This window comes from Dermacentor albipictus, chromosome 10, assembly GCF_038994185.2.
Source record: "Dermacentor albipictus isolate Rhodes 1998 colony chromosome 10, USDA_Dalb.pri_finalv2, whole genome shotgun sequence".
Lineage (NCBI taxonomy): Eukaryota > Metazoa > Arthropoda > Arachnida > Ixodida > Ixodidae > Dermacentor > Dermacentor albipictus.
In genome coordinates, this window is record NC_091830.1 from 74,786,517 (window position 1) to 74,806,928 (window position 20,412).

General features: G+C 43.8%; 1 protein-coding gene, 1 long non-coding RNA gene and 3 other non-coding genes across 12 annotated transcripts in view; 3 read left to right on the plus strand and 2 right to left on the minus strand.

Annotated features, from left to right (window-relative positions):
- Positions 1 to 20,412, minus strand: part of LOC135898887 (uncharacterized) — a 129,436-nt gene that overhangs the window by 57,559 nt on the left and 51,465 nt on the right. The gene's annotated exons all lie outside the window — the stretch shown is intronic.
- LOC135898067 (uncharacterized) lies at positions 1,316 to 18,554 on the plus strand. Its single transcript, XR_010563250.1, has 3 exons — positions 1,316 to 1,426; positions 12,804 to 12,894; positions 18,295 to 18,554. It is a non-coding gene; the product is annotated as an uncharacterized lncRNA (long non-coding RNA).
- On the plus strand, positions 2,010 to 2,081 carry TRNAG-UCC (transfer RNA glycine (anticodon UCC)). Its single transcript has one exon. It is a non-coding gene; the product is annotated as a tRNA-Gly (tRNA).
- On the minus strand, positions 9,551 to 9,622 carry TRNAG-UCC (transfer RNA glycine (anticodon UCC)). Its single transcript has one exon. It is a non-coding gene; the product is annotated as a tRNA-Gly (tRNA).
- On the plus strand, positions 12,326 to 12,397 carry TRNAG-UCC (transfer RNA glycine (anticodon UCC)). Its single transcript has one exon. It is a non-coding gene; the product is annotated as a tRNA-Gly (tRNA).

A 20,412-nucleotide genomic window follows, 5' to 3' on the forward strand; every position in this document is an offset into this window, starting at 1 on the left:
AGCCTATTCTTATTTTTCTGATTATTTCAGTCTCATGATCCGGATCCGCGGTAGATGTACTCCCTTACCACTTTCAGTGCCTTGCTACCTATCGTAAACTGCTGTTCTCTTCCCCCGAGACTGTCAAACATTACGTTAGTTTTCTGCAGATTAATTTATACCCACCCTTCTGCTTTGGCTCTGCAGGTCAGTGAGCATGGATTGCAAGTGGTCCCCTGGGTTACTAGGCAACGCAATATCATCGGCGGATCGCAAGTTACTAAGGTATTCTCCATTAAGTCTTATCCCCTGTTCTTCCCATTCCAGGTCTCTGAATACCTCCTGTCAACACACCGTGAATAGCATTGGAGAGGTCGTATCTCCCTGCCTCACACCTTTCTTTATTGGGATTTTGTTGCTTTCTTTATGGAGGACTAGGGTGGCTGTGGAGCCGCTATAGATATCTTTCAGTATTTTTACATACCGCTCGTGTACACCCTATCGGATCAGGTGATACTATAGCTCCGCTGGCCAACCCCTAACAGAACGTGTGTTGGAACCCCATTTGGTTCAACTCCTTTATTCAAGTTAAGTGAAACACCCTGTATACAGGGAGTGTTCTTTTGTTGAAACCACACAAATGTTTTGTTTTATTTGTTTTACCATAAGCTATGAGAGCAGCTCACCTGGTACATTTGCCGAAGAGTTCCTGGCGAGGCGGAGATACATCCTCGGTAATAATGTGAGTGTCAGAATCCTAATTCATAAAAATTCCTTAATGTACATTTCTTTTATTAGTGATTTGGGGGCAGTTGTCTGAATGGCATATTTGAAGACAGGGACACCTTCATGCTTATCCATGCTTTTAGAATCTTGAAAATCGCACCTAATTGGAGATATGGGTCATCAAATTCCAAAGTTCAATCGAAGCAGCATTGAGAATCAGCGCGTCCCACTGAACGTCAGACGGCAATGCCACAACGTCCCGTAAAGAAGCGTGGGGCGAAGCTCGAATGATAGCATGACGCGGCAAATCCTGACCCGACACATAACCAAACATGCCGGCCAGACGAAGCGTGAAAATCGGTAACTGCCCCGACTGGCGGAGGTGTTATATTTCAAACTTAATCGCGCTTGTCGTCACGGGGTGTTTTGCTCTGACATGATAGCGGGGCTTCATATCAGGGCGAAATCTATCTATATCTGCGCTCATATATATTCATATTGCTACGGAACAATGCGTGCGATCACGAAAAGGCGAGCAGTGTGAAGACGACGACGACGATTAGAAGCTAGCGCGGGCTGTTGCCTCTTGGTCAAGCGCAGCGTATTTTCTTGTAAATATACTTGTAGTACATAGCTTTTCATCTGCGTCTTCTTACGTAGCATATCTGGTGGAGGTGGACGTTCCCTGTATGTACCTCGTCACGGAGCTTCGCAGTGAACGGTACGTCGAGCCTTCCTTCATGGATCCCCAGCCAATAACAATATACATAGCTGCACTCCAGTCGGTGGTGGCTTTATTTATTGCCGGAATTTACCGTTGAAATTCCGTCATACGTGCCTCAAATTACTTTGGACTTTCAAGATTTCTGAAAAACGAGGATGCATTAAATACGATTGCTCGAAATTCGCCATTTCAACAACTTCCAATAAGGCACTAGTGAAAATTTAAGCAATAAATCTTGGTCAATTGTTTTCTGAAGCACCCGTTATTAGCGGCACAGCAGTTTCCGCTTCGCCTAAAACGCGCATGCAAGAACGCCACGTTCGGTGCGCAGATTACTTTTTATTTTTAAAAAGTCTGTGTGGTCTAAACAAAACACTCTGTATGTATAGCTTGGAATTCATCTCACACAAACCACAAAGGGGTATATGCCGTTGCAGGCAAGGTTCCAAAGAAAAAAGAAGAGAGAATCAGCGCCTTCCCGGTGGCTCACGCTTGACCTCATTTCTCCATTCATCCGGTCTGCTGGCTGCGGATGGATGTTCTAACATAGAAGGCGGCGGGAAAACGTGGCACAGAGCCGGCGTCGGTGGTATAGTGGTTAGCATAGCTGCCTTCCAAGCAGTTGAGCCGGGTTCGATTCCCGGCCGACGCAGAATTTTTTCTCTAATCATCAAACATCAAATCTTGTGGCTTCTGGGACAGTTTTTTCTCCCTTTTTTATCACGCTTTGCTGCCAGAAAAGGTTATCCAAGGAATTGTATGTTACTATTGCCAGCGACAAACCAGTCTAGGCACGCAAGTAAAAGAAGCACACCAACTTAATTGTGTACCACCTGGCTTGGTTTTCGATCCCCTTAAACAATAAAAAATTAAAGGATACGAGCCACATTTCTGTTCAACCGAAGGTATTCTGGGAAAAGCTAACCTTGTAACGATTTACGTGCCACAGGCACAATGTGCAATTGTGTCGTTCCTAGTGACGTGTGCGTTTTCGCACTGTGAGTTGTTTAATGACGACAAAGCAGCTTGCGTAGCAGACTCAAAACGCAGATGGATGAGTCATGGACGCGGCCTCTTCAATGTAACTGCATGTTCAATAGAAGCTCGTAAGATCGGAAGAAAGCGAGAATGGGGAAAACATGCGGATTCAGCTCACATGTTGAAATTTACGTGACGCTAACCTTTATTGAAAGAGCTCCTTAAATCTGGTAACAGTTATGACGATGCATATTTTTTCTAGTCTCATCGTACTCTCCATGTAGTCTCACGCAACGCTCCTCTTTATCCACCGGCAAAGTCCTTACATTCGCATAGTGCAATATTTTGCTGTCAGCATTAATGCGATTAACAATAAAGCATTGTAGAGACTCACCGTATAGCCCCCACAGACACATAAAGTGGCAATCTCGCTGACAACTACAATTTGAAATGATACCATATCTTCTTAGCATCACTGCACCCCAGTTGTAGCTCTGCAGTATATCTAGTATCCTGACTGCAACTTTGTTGCAAGGGCTCTCCTTTAAGCCGCTGCGCCCCCTGTGGAGGTGCCTGTTGGGGATGCGGCTCTGCCGTTTTAATATATGTAACGCTACAGACCTTTCATGTCACCTTGAAACATCTGTTCTGGGGGTTTGGTGAATGATACGTCCATATCAATATCGCATACGCCATGCCGAAGCTGTCGGTTCAAGCACATAACCAGTGGAAAATACCCAGGGACCCAAGTCGTCTGTTCGGCGTCTGTTCGCATAGACTGCAGCCAGCACATACCTAGTGGACAACCTAGTGAGCCATCTGGGTCCCTCTGTGAAAGATGTTGGGTACAAAATGTAAAGTGGGTAAAGTTCCAGAAGACTGCTGATCGCATTAGAACTGCTTCTCAGCTCAGCAGGCTCTTACCAAAGTGAAAGAGCATCTGAAACAACCGCAGTGCTTCTCAGGCTGCGAAAGTAACCTGAAGTACGCTGGAACTACAGTGTCGGGCAGAGAGTAATAGAAGGTGAAGTGGAGGAGAGGAATTGAGCTCTTCAAAAGTAATACAAGTGCTGCCAGGAATTCAAACGTTGCACTGACTTGCTGGCAAATAAACAACTATGCACCTTTCCCAAGCGAAGGAAGAAATTTCATAGTCTTTTACTTTTAAGTTTAGAGGGTTTTTGCTAAACATAGGGCACACTATCCAGATCTGGTTGAATATTGGGCCGGGTGAAAGGGCACTTCTTGTGTCAAAGATGTAAATATCTTGTTGCGCTGAATTCTCCCTGTATCTGAATGCGCGGAGAGGACACACCTGCCATATTTTACATTTATTTAGCGCTGAACTGCTTTTTGTTTCAAAACAGGTTGACGTTCAGTCTAGCATCAATGTTGTCCAACAGATATTTGATTTTGAAGCCTTCTTTATCCGTCAACGTTTCGCTTCAGTAGGCCACTTCTAATTGCAAATTCTCTGTTTGAGATGGATGCCATCTAAAGCCCCGAAACGCAGCCGTCCGTTCCCTTAGGAGAAATTGCCTTTAATGTATTGGCCAATTTCGACGATGAGCAACTTCCTGATTGCACAACCAGAGAAACTGACACTGCCCACTGAATTTATGTTGCATCAATAATTACACGTGGTTTGGAATACATTTGCTTGAACACTTACGCCATCCACTGTCTCTTTTGTTCGCCGCCAACACATGTCTCTCAAATTTTCATTTTGCTACTTAACGCGGGTTGTGAGTCTTCTCTAGCTTTTGCTGGGAGAAATGTAGAAAAATTTTTTTTCACGTGCCTTTGCATGAGGAAAAGGGTTACAGAGTGGCTAGTGTGAAGAGCAGGTGTCCTCGCGAGGGGTTGTGTCGGCGGATACTTACTTTTCTTCTTAGATACGCACGGGCTAGTACTGTCACTTTAGGAGCTGTAAGTTGTAGCAGTGTCATCATCATCATCAGCAGCAGCAGCAGCAGCAGCAGTAGCAGTACCAGTCTATTTTATGTCCACTGCAGGACGAAGGCTTCTCCCTGCGATCTCCAATTAACCCTGTCTTGTGCCAATATATTCCAACAAGCGCCCACGAATTTCCTAAGTTCATCGCTCCACCTAGTCTTCTGCCATCCGCGACTGCGGTTCCTTTCTCCTGGTATCCATTCTGTAACCTTAATGGTCCAACGGTTTTCTAACCTGCGCATGACCTGCTCACCTCCATGTTTTTCTCTTAATGTCAATTAGAATATCGGCTATACCCGTTTGCTATCTGATCCAAACAGCTCTCTTTCTGTCTCTTAACGCTGTGCCTAGCCTTCTTCGTTCCATCACTCTTTGCGCGGTCCTTAACTTGTTCTCAAGTTTCTTTGTCACTCTCCAAGTCTCTGCCCCGTATCTCAGCAGCGGTAAAATGAACTGATTGTACACCTTCCTTTTCATTGATAATGGCAAGCTTCCAGTCAGGAGTTGACCATGTCTGCCGTATGCGATCCAAACAATTTTATTCTTCTATTAATTGCCTTCTCATCATCAGGGTTTCCTATGATTCTTTGACCTAGGTATACGTGCACCTTCACCGACTCTAGAGGCTGACTGGCGATCTTGAACTCTTGTTCTCTTGCCCGGCTATTCATCAATATCTTTGTCTTCTGCATATTAATTTCTACCCCACTAAGGTCCTCTACCATTTGTTGCAACTCGTCTGCAATGTTGCTGAATAGCAGTGTCAACTGCTTTAAGCAGGGTCGTAAAGGACCGTGGTTGGGCAGCCATGCGTAAAGGGGAATAATACTCCCATGGGCGTGGTGTTTTTGTATGCAAATTATGTACTCTTAAACATCGCAGTCTCATTCAACTCTTAAACATCCGAAGTGTATTCCGTCACTTGTCGTGTCAGGAAAACTGCCGATATCGGTAAAAGACGGGCCGCTGAAAGCGCTGTAAAACCATGTCGTTACTCAAAATTGGTCAAATGAGTCATAGAGCTAAGTTACCTACAATTTGCCTACTTCATCCCAACCTGTCCACCACCTGCAACATCATACCATTCGTTTCAAAAGTTGCAGGGCTGGTTCACAATTTTTGTGAGTGCTTCCTTATGATGATGCCAATGTTCAAGTGCTAAGCAAGAATATACGACTCAGAACACGGGCATAAGCTCCGCGGAATCTCTGCTTATGTCCGCCTGTTATGTCTACGCAGAGCTAGGTATGTGGCTTACATACGCATTTAGGCATGACTGATTCCCTTCTAGTTATTAAAGTCCTACAGTGTTAATTGGTTTAAAAAGTACGCTGTTTGATTGGTATTGTTAAGAATGGCGAGCTACAAGGCAAAATTGCCACCCAATTACGACAAGGGGGGCAAGACGCGCATTCCGCACTCTCCGTCGCTACAGCTAGGAGGCGTTCGAAGAACCGGCCTTTGCGCTGTTAAGAATGGCGAGCTGCAAAGCAAGATTGCCACCCAATAACGACAAGGGGGCAAGACGCGCATTCCGCACCCTCTTCGTCACTGCAGCTAGGAGGCGTTCGAAGAAGCGGCCTTTGTGCTGAAAACCGCCTCCTTCCGCCAGCCCCATCGACATTGTGACGGGACGAGTTCGGTGTGTGAACAATGGCTTCGGAGTTCCCCACGTGGACCTGATATGACACGCATGGACAAGTTGCCGTGGGGAAGCCGTATTTTGGTGCTTCTCATGCTCGTCCAGACGCAAGACAACGAGCTACCCTCGATGGGCGCCGATACTTCCCGGAACGGCACCCCTCTAACGCCGGCGTCGGGCATCAGAACGCGGTTGCCTTTGTGCACGTAAACTGATCTGTGGAGCAGCGGCGAGTTGGTGATGAGTAAACGAACAGTCGCCGCCTCGAATGGCCGGCGGACCGAGTGTATAAAACTGTTGTTGTGCGAATGCTGGACACACTGCTCTTGAGCAGTCATGTTAGACTGATTCACTTCTCTCATGCAGTCATGTTGGACTGACACTCTTTTTCTCAAGCAGTCATGTTAGACTGATTTAATTTCTGTAAATAAACCCATTTTCCTCGTTCTCGATGAGAAACAGTTCTTCACTTCATCAACGATCTCAGCGTAAATAAGTTGGACGACGGCATGGGCCAGCTACCTTCGAATTCATACCGTACCCCAATCTTTGCAAAGGACCACGAGCGATGGGATTGAGCCCCCAACCCTGACAGTATGTAGCGTAGGGATGGTTACCTGTTAACCAAACCTGTAGCATGCATGCACCACTTTTTTGGTACTGGCTTAATGAACCGTGAATGTTACGGCTTCCGAACACCTTTCTGCATTATTTTTAATAATAATAGTATCTGTATTTGTCTGTTGCACGAAACGTGATGTGGCTGTCTGCTTGCTCAAGGCCGAACGCCTCGGCAGTGGACCGTACCTGCGGATTTTGGCTCCATCACTACCAGCTGTGCGGTACCCCTCTTCTAAAAACATGTGTAGACGGTGCATATGAACCGTCCATGTCATGCATCTTGCAAGCAGAAGACCGGCAGCTGAACTCGAACTCCACTCTTTCTGAATTCCTTGCTCACGTGGGGTGGGCGAACCAAATTATGAGTAGCCAATTTGGCTTACAAAAGCTACTTGCACGAAAAGTCCAAGCTCCTACGCATACTCAGTGACTTTAGGCAGCAATCTCATTGTGTTTATTCATTCTTGAGAATTAACTTGTTTTCGAAAGTAAATGCGGTTTTTGCGCACATGTAAAACATGTCGCATAAATAACGTGCATTATATTAATCGAAAGCTACCATGGCCAGAGTCTTTCTGTACCTTTGATGAATCTGAATCATCGCTAAACTGTCACTGATTGAAACAACTGTTTCCATCAGTAATAATTATTCCTTCCTTGATGCTTTGGCCAACAATACTCACTAGATTGCGGTTTCATACACTTGCCTACGTTATATTTCCTAGAAATTACAACTCTGATAATATGGGCGTGTTCTACTGAAATAATTCAGCAAGAAAGCTATGGTTGTTTAAGCGATTCCACAGATTCCAGTGCAAGCAAAGCACCCTAAAACTAAATCGGCACCTTCATTAGAGACTCTCGGAGAACTTGTAACAGCTTCTTTGAAATCTAGGACCTCCCATTGTCTCAAAGTGCGTGCACAAATGATGAGGCATTTTATGCATACCGTTAAAACATCGCACAGCTAAAAAGTTCCGCAAATAATAAATCATTCCTTCACTGTCCTTCATAACAGACATACAATACTAGCGGTTCTTCACTGTACAGAATGCAAAGGACTTGAATGACAAGAGGACGCCGCACAAACCTGTGCTAAGACTACATAAAGAAACAAATTGAGCCAGATGACGCACAGGGGAAGCTACATTTTATATTCATTTTTTTATGTAGAAATAACAACGAGACGGGAAATGTAAGTCGACCAAAAGACTCCTTGCTGCGGCTTGGAGCCGGAATTCTTTTTTTTTTTTTATCGCACGTGGGATGTTCTACCATTGGGGCTACCACGTTGGCTATCCTCCCGTCCTGTTTGCTTGGTATTTCTGCAGGTGTACAAAATTAGCCCTCGGAATGTTAGCCACCACCGCTCGGTGCCGAGGTAGCTGTGTACGTGATGGCAGATGGGTATAGTCATTCCTTTGTTGTAAATGTTGAGGCTATTCGTAGTTCCCTTGAGCACATGACGTTAATGAAACATTTAGCCCAAGAGAGTTGTGTTTCTCATTGAAATAAATAAGTTAATGGCGTAAACCCACGCAGTATAATGCAGCACAATGACTGCGCTACAATGGCAACAGCACTACCTAGAGACTTCGGTTTTGATACGTGGGCAACGTTCTGTTGCGTAAGTAACGCATGGTAATGATTGCTGTTAAACCATTCCCAGATAGCTTAGTTCGCATAGGCAATATTCTGGCATAAAGCATTTCGAGAGTGCTTGCAGTACCTATACGCCGAAAGGATTGGTAAAACTGCCATGAAATTTGCGACCCCTACATTCTGTCGCATAATTCTGTTTACAAAGTGAGCAGGCAATTTATGAACAGCTGAAAATTTTTTTTCTAGGGAAAACATTCTGCACATTTGTCTTCTCGACTCCATTGTTATGAACTACCGTCGTACGACAGGCGGCGCCGTCTCTTACAAACAATGCTCGCGTAACTTTTTTGTTTTTTTTTGTGCACGTGGCCTGAACCAGCACAGAATTTCTCATAGACGCTCTCCCTTTATTAGGTAGTGGCAATGCTTCGCTTTACTTTATTGCTTTCAGGTACCGACAGTGGAAGTCAGCTGCACTGAAATAGCGCAGCTTGTGCGTTTACTTCCGCGTTTTCGCAATTTTCGCACCAGTCGCTGCTGAAATTTAGATTTCTCTTTCAACATAAATGGCTTTGTTTCTGTTATATCCCAAATTTCTAAGAATATGTGCATACCTATTGAGCATATATACACATATACATGCATAGCAAAATTCAGCGTGTTCGGCGGGAAGGGGGAGGGGGGGGGGGGAATGGTCAGAAAAAGAGACCGTCGAAGTGAACAATAGGGAGTTTTAGCATGCCAGTAATCGTACAATCCTACACAAAATACAGGGTTATACAGTGGCCGTGGACAGCAGCAGTAACGCTGGTAGGGACGTATTGTGAGGCTTGGTTCAACTAAAACCGTGTTTGAAACATTGTTGTGCTACGCAAGCGCTCGTCCAGTAAAGTTTTTGAATGACGGAATGTTCAGGAGTTTGTTACTGCCGAGGCATTCTGCACCAGCAGTTCAGCGGAACTTGGCGCGTCACTACAATATTAGTTATATCATAAAAGAAGCCAACAAACACTGATACCGATGAGAACCAAGGGGAAATTGCTTGGGCTTAATAAATGAAATAAAGAAACGATAAATCAATAGAAATGAGAGTGGATGAAAGAATCGGGCCCCTCGGTTAACCGCTTTTCCGCTCGTGTATTACAGTATTAGTTGTGTGTCTTCTATGGTAAAAGCCATTGCCACAATATGGCGCCACCAACGTGACTGCTCAGGCAACGCCTGTTAACGCCTTTGTTAACATTGTATTTCACAAAGGCTAACACCTTTCTTTTTCATAAAAGGATGCTATAATATTTAATAGGAAATTGAAAAAACATTCCTGCGTCGGCCGGGAATCGAACCCGGGTCAACTGCTTGGAAGGGAGCTATGCTAACCACTATACCACCGACGCCAGCTGTCCTGTAGCGCTTCCTTGTAGTTTTTTATATTTTACCATCCATCCGCGATTGCAGGAGATACGGGGTCAGCTCGAGCAAAGTGGAGTGGTTCCAGCGGCGTAATAACATCTTCGCTGCTCCTGTCGGATTACTTCTCAGCTTCTTTAATATCATCCACGAAGTGGTGCCTACAGAGACAACCTAGATTAATAATACGCTAGTTTTCGCACTATATCTGTCCATTATTCAGGCGTATTTACTTATTTAATGTAAGCACAATCCTCCTTTGAATCAAACGTATTACAGTAGGGGGTTCCCAGCAACATAAGTACATTGGGGCTCCAAAGAAACAAAAATGCAGATCCAATGCACATGTTGTAATCTATGCGAAGACAATTAAATGCTTTGCAGCTAAAGGCAATGCGTCCAATTTTGTTTACCTTCATGGCGTGCAACGAGTAATCTCATGCAATTTACTTGAATATCCACCGGAAAGGTCATAACTTTATTGCCATGCAATTAATATGTTTATGCATGGCATCGCTCACACGCTATTCCGAAACGTCAACTTCAATTAACGGGTATTTACAGTGGGATATGTACGCGCAGCGATGACACGAGGACAAAGGCGATGTATGATGCTCGTTGAGGGAAGAATAGCGATGATAGGTGTCTGCGCCGTACAACACGTGTGAAGCAACACTTAGAAATTGCGCAACTATTTAAGTGATCCACTTATCCTACTGGAGCCCTCTAAAATGCAGGAATAATTGATTCTGTAACCATGTTGCGTTTTTTTTTTTTAGAGCGCACCTCTTAGCGCCCGTTCCTGCGTTGACACATCGGCGTCCTCGGCGTAACCTAGCGAAGGATGAAAGAAAGAACGCGGAGCGCACCGACGGATGAAAGACGGAGAGAGCGAAGGGAGCGCGAGGACGAAAGCGGAGGAGGAGGGTATGGCAAAAGCGTATGACGCGCTCTGCGGCGACGACTGCTACAAGACGGCGCCAGAGTAGCGCGCCGACGTGTGTTCACCGATGACGCCATCGATAAGGCATGCAGCGAACGCGTCCGTCGATACCATATATGGAAACAAAGCGCTGCATGAGCGGAGGTCTGTCTGCGAGCGTCTGCTGCGAATCGGGCCCATGCGTCACGCATGCGCTGCCTCTCGCGATCTGCCGATACGCGATGCAGTCGCTCCACACACACCGTTTGCAATGTACCGCGCGAGACAGATTGGCCACTCCAGTGTTCTCTTCTTAATATAAATCGCATATTTGTATAATGATAATGCAAAATATTGTCACGCCAAGCGAAAGCGCGTATACAGCTGCGCTCAAATTTCACATTAGGTAGCCCACCGGCCCACGACCGGTCCGGTGGGCTAGACCTGCCGGTCCCGACGTGGGACTAGCCGGGTGCGCGACGAGTTCGCGTCCTCGCCGGACCTGCAATAAAGTTTCTTCACTCACTCACTCACTCACTCACTCACTCACTCAAAACAAGAAAAGAGGACGCATCCGTATATATATATATATATATATATATATATATATATATATATATATATATATATATATATATATATATATATATATATATATATGTATTAGGAGATTACATATGAATATGAAATACAATTGAAATAAATTAAGTTAATATTAGATACAATATTAAAACAGGTTTCGGAACCCCACACTAGTCTCTGGCTACGGGTTCAGTCAGTGTTTTGATAATTTGTATGGCAAGAGTAGCAACAAAATGAAAATGAAATAAATTAAATTAAAATTCTCATAATTGCTTAACTGTCTGTATTCCAGCGCGAAATTGCGCTATAGTAATTATGATAGGAAGCTGCATGGGCAAGTCGCCACCTGCTCATAACTGCATCGCCACATAAAATAAGTATCAGCGTATGTAGATGTCCTGTTTCTGCGCATCTGATTGGTTCAGCAGCCTTGGGACTGTGGTCACGTGACCGAAAAGTAGAGCAGTTAGCGAATGACGCACGATGGTCGCTATATCGACCATTTGCGAATTGTCGTTTTGCGACCGACTTGGTATCGCGATCACTGTCAGTCCCCGGTGTGAATGGGTATTTACACTCCGCATGAGTATATTTTCCACAGCAAATGGTACTGCTCAGAGGCTAATTTGGTAGATTAATTACAGTGGCATTACTATTCCCTGGCGATTAACTGCAGGGAGGTTAAATTTAGAAGCGAGTGGAGTGCTTCACTCTAAAAATGTTGCACCGCTTGGGGCGTACTTTTTTCGCATACAATCATCATCACCTGCGTTGCTTGCGTTTCCGTACTTCAAAACTAGTCGCACGTTCCTCTCCAGAATGCTCCACAATCCTTATATATCGCATGTGGTTCTGGACTGGGAAGTGCCGGGCGGGGAGCATCAAAGATAGGAAATATGATGACTTATTGTTTGGGGACAAATAAGCCTCGAAGGATGCAAACTTGTCTAGGGTGTTGTCAACAATTCGTGCTGTTCAGACATATTCGTAAACAACTGATGAATAACTGATGGGTTGCGCATACCCTAGCGCTAAATTTGCCCGTGTTCTCTCGACCCGTGATTATTAAGACGTTGGAGCCGGTCCACTTGGCTCGAGCTGACCTCGTTTCTTCTGCCATTCGGCCTCGCCTCTGCGGGCGGAAGTTGCAACGTAAAAACAACGAGGAAAGATTCCCGAACATGTCGCGTCGGTGGTATAGTGGTTAGCATAGCTGCCTTCCAAGCAGTTGACCCGGGTTCGATTCCCGGCCGACGCACTTTTTTTTTTTCAATTCCAAGTAGGAGACATTTTTTTCCAAGGATCGTTCTGGCTGGACACATTGTGCTGCCGAAAGTGGTCGATTGGAGGTATTGACGAAAGTTTGCGATGCTACATAGATCGTGTACACGGTAACATTTTTTGAATCCATTCAGAGCTCGGGAACAACTCGAATTTATCCATTGTCATGTATTTAAAACGTGGAAATGCTTTTACAGAACAACTGCTGCACCAATTTGAAGGAAATTGGTTGCACTTGAGAGAAAAGGTTAATCACTAGCGACAGTAGCAAACCAAATTTCAATTTAGGTCCCGGATTTTTTACGAAAGTTCTTTGCAAGTCCGCATGTTTACCAAAAAAAAAATCCGAAAGTCCATTCAATTCAATTCTCCTTATTTACCAGAAAATATCCTGGCTGAACTCCTGGGCTAAAGCTGCAAGAAAACAGCTTGACGGGGCCCAGGAGACCATACATACATGGCGGCATGTGACAGGTAAACTGGTAACAGATGTTTAAAAGCATCACACATGAAAGTTATTTACACAGATATTAGAATACCATTATATAATAATTAAGAACGTGCACTCTTACTCGACAATAAAAAAAACTGTATTTGTGTTCCAATGCCCAACAAACATAAACTGAAGAAACTAACAAAGCACAATTCTACAATAATAAGTAACCCTAATTTTACTAACAGAAATAAATGGAAGCACCACTATTACAAAAACTAGCTGCAATAGTATAAAATACCATCAGTTATATCGATATCAATTAACAAGAATAAAACAATTATACATAAGGCATCAGAAACCAGGGTAACCTATTTTGTAGAAGAAAGTCCGCGACTAATGATAACCCTATTTTAATAGATAAGTTGAATCAATAAATAAATTAGTAGCTCAGAAATATTTCAAGTAATATATTTACTGTGAGTTTGTCGAAGTCATTATGTTTATTCAGAATAAATGTACGGTTATGTTCCAAAGACTGGTGTTTATAGTCGGTACTAAAACGGAGTTTAGGCCATTCTCTCAGGTTACGAGTATTGGAATGACTGTTGCGCTGCCGAAATGCTGTAGCCTAAATCAAGTGTTTCAATGCCGAAGAGTAGATTTAAAATGAACGCAGGATGCGAAACTCATACATATCAGTGATTTTAATTATTCTGTGAGTGGAAAGTATGTGGAGGGCGGAGATGAATAACCAATGTTAGCAATGCGACGGACAGCTTTCTTCTTTAAAAGCAGTATTCTATATATATTACGCTGAGTTGTAGTAGGCCAAACCAAACTACAGTAGTTTATGTGTGATTGAAATAGCGCATGATATATTCTAACTTTTAGTTGTTTTGGGAGAATTTCTCGGAAACGCGATAAAACTCCCGTAGTTAAAGAAAGTTTCTTACATACATTATTCATATGAGAATCCCAACTTAGATGAGATGAAAATGTCACACCAAGGATATTGTGTTCATCAACAATGTCGATTTTCTGTTCTGCGCACATAATATCTTGTTTAATGTTTAATGTCTTGTTTCTAGCTCTGAAAATTATTACCTTTGTTTTCTAAGGGTTAATATTAAGTTCACTTGATAGTGATAATGATTTAATGTTATCTAATTATCGATTAGATTTTTCTGCCACATCATCTGCATTTTCACCAGACAGTAAAAATATGGCATCATGAGCATATAGTACAAATTTCGCTGTCTTGTCACTGTTTACAACGTCATTTATAAAGGCGTTAAAAAGAAGGAGGCCTAATAGGCTTCCCTGCGGGACACTTCTACTATTTGGCAATGAAGATAAGCTATATTTGCCTAAACACACCCATTGTGCTCTAGCTGTTAAATATAATTTAACTAAAGCCAGAGGAATACCCCGAACACCATACATTTCTAGCTTATGCAATAGTTTTTTGTAGTTAAGTGAATTGAAAGCTTTAGTGAAATCCATGAACAAACCTAACGTATAGAGCTTCTTGTCAATGTTTTTTCGAATTAATTCTTTGAGCCTTAACAGGGCTAACTCCGTTTCCTTTTCAGAAACCGAACTGGGAATCACTAATAATATCAGTTTTATTGAACAAATTTGAGAACCCGAAATGCAACATTTTCTGAAAACCTTTAGGAAATGCAGTTATAGTCGATATTGGGCAGTAGTTCCCCAGCATGCTTTTGTGTCCACCTTTATACAGAAGGGATACGCGAGAACGCTTCATTTTACGTTGATATTCTCTGGACTCCACTGCTAAATTGATTATATAAACAAGTACTGGGGCAACATAATCTAAACGAAATTTTATAGGTCTTATCTGTAGATCGTCTATATCGAGGGCACTATTGTTATTAAGGCTGGTAAATGTCCTATAAACTTCTGGTTCATCTGTGGTTTTAAGAAATACGCTTTCAGGGTGTCGAATAATTAAATAATCTATTAGTGAGATATCATTATCTGGTGCTATACTGGAAGTAAAATGTTTATTGAAACAATCAACAATAATTTCACCGGTCAATACGTGATGGTTTAGTGTAATTTCAACTGGCATGGGGGTTTTCTTGCTGCCTCCCAGAACACTGTTTATAGTTTTCCAAGTAGTATGTGGGTTTCTTGTACTGATACCAGAAAGCAAGTTTTCGTAATACGCTATCTTTGCCTTTCGAAGGTCACGGTTTACTTTAAGATTCCCTACTTCTGCACCAAATGCCGACGCCGCACTCCTGTAGACTGCATCTGTCATTTATTGATTTACTTATTCATTGTACCTCAAAGCTTCCGAAATACGGCACATTACATAAAGAGTTGGGGAAGTCAGGACAAGCAGCAAGGAACGTCCTAGTGAATTTTTCACTGCCACGCCCGAGCGTTGAGTCGCTTGGCGCGTTTTCATGTGGCCAGCTCGACAATGTGAACCTCTGCAATTGGTAGCGATTTTGCTTGTTCGCAGTTTTCCGAACTTAGAAAAGTATACATTGCTCTAAAATCGAGGACAATGAAGGCGGATGTTATGCGACGTAACATAAAAGATGGCCATCTTCAAGGGCAGATTTTTAACACGAAAGGTCGGTGGCAGGGGAAACGTTTAATAAATCATATTTCAATCTCGGGCTATATACAAAGAAAGGCCGTAGATACATAGTGTAACGGGTGCGTTTTGGATGCACAGCATTCGGTTTCGTTCGGCGGCAAAAACGATGTGCTGGAATGATGATTTAGTCACCTGGAGCCACTGAATGAAATTACCTAAGATATCGACAATGACAAGCAGTTTTGCGTGGAGAAGCCAGCGAAGGAAGACGCAGCCGGGATTTCAAACCTGAAATACCTGTGTCCTGTGTTGTAGGAGTAGTCAGAAAGAATGGAAATGGCCACTCGGTTCTGTAGTGATTCGAAGGCACAAATCTTCTTAACCTGATTGCTGTTATTAGTATACGTATTATTACTGTTAGTATTTTAGGTTAATAAGGATAAATGTTTTATATGGAAGTAGTTTTACTGAGGGAGATGCCAGCTAACCACGTAGCTAACTTCTAGTACGCATTGCACGAATTATTTATCTGGTTAACACGATGGGCCCAAAATAAATCACAATGTATATGCACCCCAGCACATTAAAATGTTTCACAGTGTATTAAATTAGTGTTGTTAAGGCAGTAGGAGGGCACTACTGAATTACGATGACCATGAAAGGACACACGAGTGCACTTACTGATGGTGAGGGACATGAACCATTTGCTGCGCCAAAATCCTGAATATGGAGGAGGTCGCCTAGAAGAGTGTACCTGTATAATGGATTTGCTATTCGCCGGAATAATATGCAGTCCTCCGCATAGACTTACCTTGGACGAAACCGTAAACGGGGGGAGGGGGGGTCATTATCATATATGAGAAACAGGAGAGCGCCAAGGACTAAACTTTGGGTCACACCAGCTGAAAGAGGGGATAGTTTAGAAGATCTTCAGTTAATGAAAGCAAATTGAATACGATCACTTAGAAATCCACTTATCCAGCAAACGGTGACTGGGTGAGGGTTAATGATTGATAGGTAATGCAGGAAAACAACACGTGGCGCTTGGCCTAAAGCTTTTACGAAATTAGTAATGAGGACGCAAGTGGGGACGTTGACTTCGAAGTGAGAATGCAAATCATGTAGGAACATCTCTGTAGGTGCGTCTAAAACGGACAAACGTTACATACGGATTTACCACCTACGTGAATTAGTCATAATATTTACAAAGCTTTTGTGAAAGTCTCACTCGTAAATTAGTGATATATTTCAATGCGTTGTATAACAAACAAATTTTGTCCGCTTAAGATGTATTATTAAGTCAATTCAAAACATTGTGATGCCGCTTTTCACTGCTATCTTACAAAGCTCTTAACTTGATACTTGAGATTCTTGGTCTTGCAATTTAAAAAAAATTGGAGGACCCTTAAGCTTCGCCTTCAAGAGTGGGACGCGACAGCGTTCCCGTCGACCCGCCAAGGGGTCGACAATGCGCTACGGCACAGCGATCACTTACGATGCGCCCCGCATCGGACTTAGCGCCCACCTATCACGCGGTGAGCGTCGAGCAACGCAGCGTTCGGCGTGGCAACGAAACATGCGCCTGAGCGAACGGAACGAACCAAAGAACTCGGTGTTTCGGAGGGGAAACGATCTACGCCAGCCAAACGTCGCGATCGGCACGGGCAGAGAGATAGATAGTAATCTAAAGGAAGGACCGGGAGCACGGCGAAGCGTCGTCAGGGGAGAGGGAGTCCCGCGACGCGCCTGGCAGCGGTCCCAATGCGCGCGCGGCGCGCCTCCTGTCGGGGCAGCGCCGTACATTGAGAGGAGGGGGGTCTTCTGTGTTTGCCGCAAGATGGCTCTGCGTGTGCGGAAAGCGCAGAAGAAATGCAGCGGAAACGCACTTCGCAACTCGTGTAATTGTGACTTCTGTACGTTACATGTTCATAATTACCGATATACACCGCAGTATAACTTTCCACGGCTCGTTTCGAAGGCAACACCGCATTCACTAGAGGCGCGTTTGCACCGCTTGGAAGCATCGAACTCGTGGCTGAGTGGTAGCGTCTCCGTCTCACACTCCGGAGACCCTGGTTCGATTCCCACCGGGCCAATCTTGGAAGTTGCTTTTTATTTATGAAGCGCCTGCCGTGATTTATCGCTCACGGTCAACGCCGCAGACGCCGACACCGACGCCGACGACACCGGCTTTTCTGCGACACGAGCTCCTTAACGCTATCGCGTTAAAAACACCTGCCGTTGTTGATTATAGCGGCTTTTCTATTGCGCTGCTGAACACGACGTCGCGGGATGGAATGAATTGCAAAAGCGCCCGGGTACCATGCATTGGGACCCTGTTAAAGAACACCATGCGTTCCAAATTATTTCAGAGTACCCCGCCATGGCGTACATCGTAATGAAATTGAAAATTTCATGCGTAAGACTCAAGAATAATTGGTTATTTGCAATTTCTATATATATATATATATATATATATATATGTATAAGTGCGCGGACTGTATACATAAATATTATGCTTCCGGGGGGGGGGGCACCAGATTTTAACATTTTCTTTTAAATATGACGAACCTCATTAAGTAGAGTGGACTGGCTGCCGATAAAAAGGGAGATGGTACTGAAAAAGATTTCTATTTCTCCGTTTACAGTTTAAGGCCAGCTTGCTGGACACAGTCCATAACGACAGGCAGGCACTCATAGTGTTCGTGAGATGTCCTGCTGTATATAATGAGGTCGTCTAAATAGCACGTGCGAATTTCGCCATTTTAGCCCATACCCGTGGATTGCTGATTGTGAGTGTGCGGTTCAACAGCTGTAATTTTTGTGGACTTCTGGACCGGTTCTGTGGTATTTCTAACCGCAGGCTTCAACTGAGCTGGATACTGACGCCAGCGACGTAGGTGTTGGCGCTGTGCTTGTTCAGATCTCCGGGGCTCGCCTGCGTGTCATCGCCTGTGCCAGTCGGACACTTACAAGACCGGAGAGAGACTACACCGAGTGTTTCGAGCGAACTCGAGTGTCTAGCAATCGTCTATAGCAGTCCTCTAGCAGTGGTATCCCACCTGCGGCCAGTTATTTTTCCATCCAGTTTTACTTCCACAATTTATCATTTCTTTAATTCCGTTGGTAAATACAAGTAACTTCCCCTATGTTGTCTTTGGTGTCTTTGTTTGTTGCGTTCTTACGATAGTATTAATAAAAATCGAGCACCTCGATTCCCTTGATTTTCGTTCACTACATTACGAGTGTCTCGAATCCGGCGATATTGATGCCTTCAGGCAGTAAGTGTGGGTTTTATTGACCCATTGCCTTAATCCAACTACATCACGTACGCGTGACGCCTGCGGTCCTTGGTGTCATTGTTTGTAAATGTTTTTTTTATTGTATGGTACTTAGGAGATGTTGTTGCCTTTGGTTTAGTTGCCACCGGCTACTCCTTTTCACGTAGATTTTTAAAAAATAGTACTTATGCTCATTAAAACTAAAAGTTGACTCCAAATTATAAAACACAAAGTCCACTCACATAAGTTCACTAACACCGCACTAAAACTCAAAGTCAACTCAGAAGCACAGCAACACAAAGTCCAGTCACATAGGTGCACTACAGTAAACACAAGATCCGGTCACATATCTACACCAAACTCAGAGCATATAAGAAAGCACAGATTAGATTCAAATGAAGTTACATCAAGCCAGGCACTGAATTAGCCAAAGTCGGGTTTAAAAAATCCCATAGAATGATCTTATCGCATTTCAATACTCCACTCAATAGTTCCCGAAAATATTTCTCGCTTCTAGAACTCCTTGACGGGCCAGTAACGCTCCTCTTTACAATCAGTATCTTGGCCTGAGGCTGAAGGGCTTGCGGTCTAATGTCACTAAATGACTTGCTAAGCGTTGTCTGTGTGTGTCGTGTCCCGAACATTCCACCAGAAGATGTACATTCTCATCTGCGTGGCCTCAACTGGACTATCGATTCTCGACTATGGGCTCTTGAAATTTTACGTAGAAACTGTTGTGCGTGCGCCGTACCGACGGTGAATGATCGTTTCATTCAAAGGCTATGGTGGCATCCGAAGTGGTCCAGATTTTAAATTGAAGCGATGGGTCAATGTAAATTAACTCGGAAGATTGCGAGTTCTGATCAAACCATGTCGTTTTGCAACCACAGGCTGAGATCTGTCTCAACATGTGCCACAATTCGCCTTCCATTAGAGGGAGACCACGTGTGGCATTATTAACATGCGCTTGCCCAGCTGCTTTGCCTGCTGCAAGATTTCCAGGGCTATTGCAGTGTCGTGGTATCCATTGGAACATTATTGTGCGTTTCCGTTCACTTGTTTTTGTGAGATCCTTTAGTGCCTCGCAAACTAACGCCATGTTTTGGGAACTGTTGATGTCACGATGAAGGAAAGACAACGCTGTCGGCGAGTCATATAAGAAGGCCCATTTTCCCTTTCTTGCATTTAATTTATGCATCGTAACAAAGACAATATTGCAAAAGGCTCTGCTGTTGTTGATGATGCCATGTGAGATAATTTAAAGGTCTCTGTTTTATTTCATTCTGGAATGACAAAAGCAGCTGTACAAAAGTTTGTTTGGCAAGAACCATCTGCATACACTTGAATATAGCCAGGGTACCGAAAGTTTATCTGGTACAACGCTAGTTGTTGTGCTGCTAACGTAAACATATCTCGTTTGTGAATAATTCCTTCAACCGAAAGTTCGGTTTCTTGGAGAGACGAGTCACCATGGAGGATAGGAGATATCTGAGAGCCAAAGTTCGTAATGTGGTAGTAGATTGATGTGCACCTGAATTAATGTATTGTTATTCACCCTGCCTCTCTTAATAAGTACGATTGCTAGTGAGTGCCTTTTGTGCTGCACTGAAATGCGAAAGTAGTGTCGACAGCTTTCAACCGTCCTTATAATACGAATGGAGGCTGACATGCCTCTACAATTACTAAGGAACTTGAGGTTG